This window comes from Puma concolor, chromosome C2, assembly GCF_028749965.1.
Source record: "Puma concolor isolate L17-30 chromosome C2, mPumCon1.1.hap2, whole genome shotgun sequence".
Lineage (NCBI taxonomy): Eukaryota > Metazoa > Chordata > Mammalia > Carnivora > Felidae > Puma > Puma concolor.
The window spans coordinates 22333613-22339583 of record NC_141675.1 but is presented as its reverse complement, the minus strand read 5'-3'; positions in this window follow the sequence as shown (position 1 = coordinate 22339583).

The window sequence follows — 5971 nt, the reverse complement described above, 5'->3', positions numbered from 1 at the left end:
AAGGAGAATTACTAGTTTTAAGAATATAACCTTTCCCAATGCAGACCTTTTCAAAACTTCAATTTTGTAAATCCCATAAAACATCACACCTCACTAATTTTGTTATGTACCTACCAGCACTGGGTAGTTTTTTTTTCTTCTATTATTAAAGGAACTCCAGGATATTCAACTTTTCAGAGATCTGAATTGTTCTCAGCCCTGAAATTAGTTTATTTAAAGACAGATAACGCGAATTGCTTTTCCTAAGAAATCAGCTTGAAAGATAGGGAGAAAAATAAAACTCCCACTCTCAAAAAAAGAAACAAAGAAAATCCTCACTGTTTAAAAATATAAGTGTTAAGGCTTTATGTACCAAGGATGCTTCTACACTTGAATAACAAGAGTCATTTATTTTAGCACTAGTGTTCAACATTTGGGAAGAACTTACATCTTCAGTAGCACTATCTCCTTTCTGCAGCTTCTCCACTTCTATCGTTTGTGTTTTTTCTGGGCTCTCCGCGTCACCAGAGCTTCAATTTGCTACTCTATAAGAACTTATTCCTCACCCAGAATTCCAGAAGAGTTATAGAATTTACCCCTAATCTGTCCCCAGAATGACAGTACAGGGGGTATCTAACTCTTTTTTTTTTTTTAATTTTTTTTTCAATGTTTTTTATTTATTTTGGGACAGAGAGAGACAGAGCATGAACGGGGGAGGGGCAGAGAGAGAGGGAGACACAGAATCGGAAACAGGCTCCAGGCTCCGAGCCATCAGCCCAGAGCCTGACGCGGGGCTCGAACTCACGGACCGCGAGATCGTGACCTGGCTGAAGTCGGACGCTCAACCGACTGCGCCACCCAGGCGCCCCGGGTATCTAACTCTTAAAGTAGACACGTGAGCACCAACTGTGATGTAGGGTTTTCTTTTAAGTGTCAGTGAATTTTGTGTGATATTCAGTTGGGCATGATTACAATTCAATCTATTAACCATCAGAAGGCTACAGGGATATTGGTGCAATGGATATAACTTACATTACTGAAATTCTAACCCTTTGCTACTCAAAGAGTGGTGCAGGAACAGCAGCATGAGCATCACTTGAGAACCTGTTAGAAATGCAGGATTTCAGATCACATCCTAGTCCTCTTAAATAAGCAGCTTCATGTAAGCAAGGTTCCTGGTGATTCATAGTCACATTAGATTTTTAAGAAGCATTGGGGTTTTTTAAAATTGTAGATGACATACATACATAGTTTCAGGTGGATAACAAAGTGCTTTGACAATTCTATACATTATGCAATGCTTATCACAGTAAGTGTAATTGTTATCTGTCACCACACAACATTACAATGATATTGATTATATTCCTTAAGCTGTACTTGTCATCTCTGTGACTTATTTTATAACTAGAAGTTTGTACTTCTCAATCCCCACCACCTATTTCCTCCCCCGTTCTGACACTGATCAGTTTTTCCTCTGATTTATATGTTTCTATTTTGTTTTGTTTATTTTTTCTAATCATCTCACACCAGTCAGAAGGTCAAAAAGACAAGAAATAACAAGTGTTGGTGAGGATATGGAGATAAAGGAGCCCTCGTGATACAATGGTAGGAAAGTAAACTGGTGCAATTACTATAGAAAACACTATGGACGTTCCTCAAAAAATTAAGAATAGAAATACCATATGATCCACTAATTCCACAAAACAAAAACACTAGTTCAAAAAGATATATGTACCTCTATGTTTCATGTTGTAGCATTATTTACAATAACCAAGATTTGGAAGCAGCCTAAGGGTCCATCGAAAGATGAATGGATAAAGAAGATGTGGGGTGTGTGTGTGTGTGTGTGTGTGTGTGTGTGTGTGTGTATGAATATGACTCAACCATACAAAAGAATGAGGTCTTGCCATTTGTAACAACAAGGATGGACGTAGAGGGTATGATACTTATCTTTCTCTGTCTGACAGAGAAAGATAAATAACATGATTTTACTTATATATAGAATCTAAAAACACACACACAACACACACACACAACAGAGAAGTATTGTTTTAGCTTACATAATTCATCAGAGCCAACAGTATTCAGAGCCATGCTACAAATGTGCCAACAATCACTACCCCTAACCTTTCATACAAAGCATGTGTCCTGTTTCTTCAACAGTGTTAGTAAATAATTACGTGTATTCTTTTTTTTTACTATTATTCGAGGGAGAAAGAGGGCGAGTGGGGGAGAGGGACAAAGGAGACAAAGAGAGAATCCCAAATAAGCTCCATGCTCAGTGCAGAGCCTGATGCAGGGCTCAATCCCACGCCTCTGGGATCACGACCTGAGCCAAAATCAAGAGTCGGATGCTCAACCAACTGAGCCATCCAGGCACCCCTACCTATTCTTTTTTTTATGTTTTATTTATTTTTAAGAGAGGGAGCGCAAGCAGGGAAGGAGCAGAGAGAAAGGGAGACAGAGGATCTGAGTCAGGCTCCATGCTAACAGCAGCAAGCCCAATGCAGGACTTAACTCACAAACCATGAAATCATGACCTGAGCTGAAATCAAGTCAGGTGCTCAACCGACTGAGCCACCCAGGCACCCCCACAGTTTTATAATATTTTCTTCTAATAAACTCTCTGGCAAAAGTACTTCTCCCATGTTTCAAATAATTCTAAGAAATCTGGGAAGGGGATATGCTTCTCAAAACACTCAGTGAAAATAATTACTGGGGGAATTCATGAAAGAAAAATCATCAAGGCATTAGAGTAATAAAAGGGGAAAAAGCATGACATGTATTATGACTAGGTTTCTTAAAGAAGGAAAGATGAGTAATCAGATGGATATCAACATCCTGAATATCCTGGTTTCTTGTACCAGCCATTTGAGGTCAGATAATTAAGCAAATGCTCTCGAGAAGTATTTTTTCCAGACACTTGTACCAAACTTCTTAGATCCTGCTAATGTCAGAAGGAATCATGAAGGGACAGACAGAAGCTCTAAAATGGAACAGTAATTACAGTAAAAGAGCATAACTATAACTTATAATTACATGTTTCTCAAGAGTTTTTCTTTCCTTCCTTTTCTAGAGCTCTGACCCCTTCTGAGGTACAGTAATTATAAATACTAGGGAAGAAAGACAGATTTAAAGGTTATCTGTCAGGAAGAGGGGCGTATACTTCACACATTTTTGTAGTTTTGTGAAAAGAGACTAAAAAACACAGTGAATGTCATCTTAAGAAATAAGTGCTGAAAGTCAGAATGAATTTAAATAATTTATTTAAATGTTACATTTCAGGGCAATACCTATAACTTCTAATGGATAATAAAGTAGCACAGAAAGTAGTTTCATTCCAAATAATCTGCTAAAGTTAAGGGATATCCAAAGAAAAGTTTGGTAGTCAGAAAGCAAATAAGAACACCCAGACAGCGAATCAGTTCTCTCAGCAGTAGTTTTCCATTTTAACCTCTACCCAATGAGGAGGTCACTCCATCCAAAGACATCTGATCTCTCTGCATCCTCTCCCTCGATACTCTCACTCTCTCACAACACTCATGTTGGTGTGGGCAACCCCCAAGTTCAGACTTCTTTTCCAATCTCTAATTCACATTTTCAATGGCCTGCTAGATATTTTTACCCAGACAATCTCAAGCTCACTCTGTTCAACATCGACTGCATCCTCTTCCTTTGAAAAGCTGCACTTCCTCTGTGTTCTCTTTTTCTATTCATGTCATTACCACCTTCTAAACTGTAAATCTCAGATCCATCTTTGTCTTCTCTTCTTTGCTTCCAGCAGATGATGTAAATCTGTGTATTTTTAGGTTTCTAGTTGCGAAGCTCTATGCTTTAACCTCTATAGACTCTGATGCTGATCCCTTCTTCACAATTCCCTATGCCTTTTCCATGTCAAGTTCTTGCAGTCTCTTGCCAAGACTACTGTTGGAGCCACCCCACATAATACCACCCACGGAGGTGATTTGCCAGGATGCTATGAAACTTAGATTTTGGGGCCCAACACTTAAATGAGCCCATTCTAAGGTTCTGTGCCTAATGTCAACTTTGTAGTATTGCATTTTTTTTCTTATATGATCAACAATGTAAAAGAAGCCCCATCTGAGACTCCATTTGAGGCTCCCTGGTTCTGAGATCTGTTCGCACACATCAGTGGTTACTGATCTGGGAGATAAAGTGTGCTAGACAGGGTACAGTGAGAGTTGGCACCAGGCCTCTCCAGACCCCTTGCTGCCAGGCTGCTCTTAGATTTGCATATCCTTATCTCAATGCTGTTGCTACATTATATTATTTTCCCACAGTAAACTGTAGAGTGGAAAAAATTTCATGTGAGGTCTTGTGAATCTTCTTTAGCAAACAAATCCTAACCACCACCATCAGTGCAGTGACTTTTACAATATAAACTTTTATCTTTACACAGTGAAGATTATCAATCTGCTTTATAGCTTTGAAATTTGTTGTCTGCTGTTTTTATCTGGACTAATTTTTTTAACCTGTTTGTTGGTTTCTTTTAGTTTCATTCTTTGCTTAAAATTTCTTCATTTGTTGTAGAATTTTGAGTCTCAGACTCCAAGTGGGAGCTTCGGTTTTCTCTCTCTCCTCTCTCTCTCTCTTTCTCTCTCTCTCTCTCTCTCTCTCTCTCTCTCTCTCTCTCTCTCTCCCTGTATCTGTCTCTCTTTCTCTCTCCATTCCAGGTGGACCTATATTGCTGAATCAAAGTGCTTATCCCAGAGCGATCTGGGAAAACAGAAAAAAATCCAGTTCTGTCTCTGAGCCAGTGGGAGGCTTGTTCAGTTCCTATTGATGAGGCTGAATCCCAACTTCCCCAAGCTCATAGATTCCTATTATTCATAAGCCCACAATAGCCTCTTTCTGTATCGTTTCCAGAGCAGGGGACATTAAACAGGGAGCCCAAAAAAGTCCCTATGTACATGTTCACCCAAAGCCCAGAAAATCCCCAGTGTGAACCTCAAACAAAGCTTTGATTTTCTGCCCATAGAAATGTTCCTCTATATTTTGAGCCCATCTATGTCTTTTATTTTGTATCCATCATTCCAACATGTTTGAAACAAAATTTACAACTGTATCTTGACCAGAAATATATAGCAATATGCAAATATTTTTGCTGCTTTTCCTTCTGCATGCTTCTATATGCTGAAAGGAGAGAATGTTATATATTTCACATACATATTTTACTATTTGTAACTATGCTACCAAGACCTCTTTTAAAGCTTTTACAACCATGACCAAGAGAACAAAGAGTAGCCCTCTGAAGAATTTGATAAATATCCTCTAATCTCTCTCAATCAGGACTCTTGCCAGAATTTCTGACACCGCTGTATATTTTAATAACCCAGCTACTCACTAGGCAATCTTTCCACGTAACAATAGATCACTGATCCACCACTCTGACTAAAGTTCTGAGTGTGATGTTTTGATTAAAAACTAAATTGCTAAGCATTGTATAATAAAAATCGGCTACTCTAATTACGGGTTTAAGTAGCTGAAAGCATCTGAAAGAACAGCCTCTGATCTCTTCTTTCATTGATATAGACAAGAGGATTAAAGTCAAAAGACCATCCAGAGGTCTGATGTCTGAAAGAACGCAGGGATGAAGTGCACTGTGCAGAGACTTTATGATCCAACTGAGATCCTGTTTAAGAGCATTAAAGAGCAAAATCATTTGCACCTAGAGAAGGCTCTGAGCCTCAGCTAAATCGCTAGAGAAATATTGTTCTCCCATAGTAATGAGTAGCAAAAATTGTGTTCACCAGAATTATTTTCCGGTGACAGCACTAGCTTTGTTTGGAAGCAATTCCTCCACAAGCATGCCTAGGGTAGAGGCTGAGACCTGCAGGGAACTTGAGAGTGTACAGGAGTAACCTGCAAGGAAGTCTTAGCTATACTAGATAGAGAAGGGGAAAAGTAAGAAAAAAGAGGAGAAAGGGCCCTAGTAAGCAAGAAGCAAGATATACATACAGTGTGTTCTGTG